Source organism: Solanum tuberosum, unplaced genomic scaffold (genome assembly GCF_000226075.1).
Source record: "Solanum tuberosum cultivar DM 1-3 516 R44 unplaced genomic scaffold, SolTub_3.0 scf00152, whole genome shotgun sequence".
Taxonomy (NCBI): domain Eukaryota; kingdom Viridiplantae; phylum Streptophyta; class Magnoliopsida; order Solanales; family Solanaceae; genus Solanum; species Solanum tuberosum.
This window is the reverse complement of record NW_006239078.1, coordinates 1,402,391-1,403,041: the sequence shown is the minus strand read 5'-3', so window position 1 is coordinate 1,403,041 and position 651 is coordinate 1,402,391. Positions and strand designations below refer to the sequence as shown.

The 651-nt window shown below is 34.3% G+C and overlaps 1 long non-coding RNA gene across 1 annotated transcript in view; it reads left to right on the top strand.

The window, feature by feature from the left end:
* The first annotated feature begins 215 nt into the window (after nt 1–215).
* The window catches only part of LOC107061639 (uncharacterized), an 18,255-nt gene continuing 17,819 nt past the window's right edge, over nt 216–651 (top strand). Inside the window, exon 1 of the long non-coding RNA XR_001474132.1 lies at nt 216–448. This is a non-coding gene — a long non-coding RNA (uncharacterized lncRNA). The remainder of the gene's footprint in view (nt 449–651) is intronic.

The window sequence follows — 651 nt, the reverse complement described above, 5'->3', positions numbered from 1 at the left end:
AATCTTAAATTTTTAATTCATCCACTTCATAATAAGCAGAGGTAAAATGATAAACTCACTATATTAATTATGATTTTCTTAATAAGTGTGTCAATTGAAAAATGAACAAAGAATTAAGGACAGAGGGAGTAATTATTAAATTCGACATAAAACCTTACCAATCAAACAACAAAATAAATGCACTTTAATTAATTCCAAGACTATTTGCTCTTCACACCAAACAACCCCTGAAGTGTTCCGTTCAGATTGTTCCTGTTCCCAGTTAAAACTTGACCCTGCCCCAAAACGCCTCTGGTTGAGCGGTCAAAGTTCGAACCGAAACCAAGAACGGATCCTAAAATCCGACTGATTTAGGTCCGCCAATTTCAAACGGCGCCGGTCTTCTTCTTCCGGCGAATCGACAGAGACAGCACCTTCCTCCACCATCTTCGACAAAATCGAGTAGTAGGTTTAATATATATATATATAAATGGGCCCAAATGAGGTAGGTAATTAATGGTATTAAATTGTTCAAATAATATAAATTTTAAAGGTACAACCATAAAAGAAGAATGTACAACACTATCTAAGCACATATCATCCAACACTTGTCATGTGCTAAGTAGTAGATATTCCCACTTATTATATATAGTAATATAAAATAAGTCACAT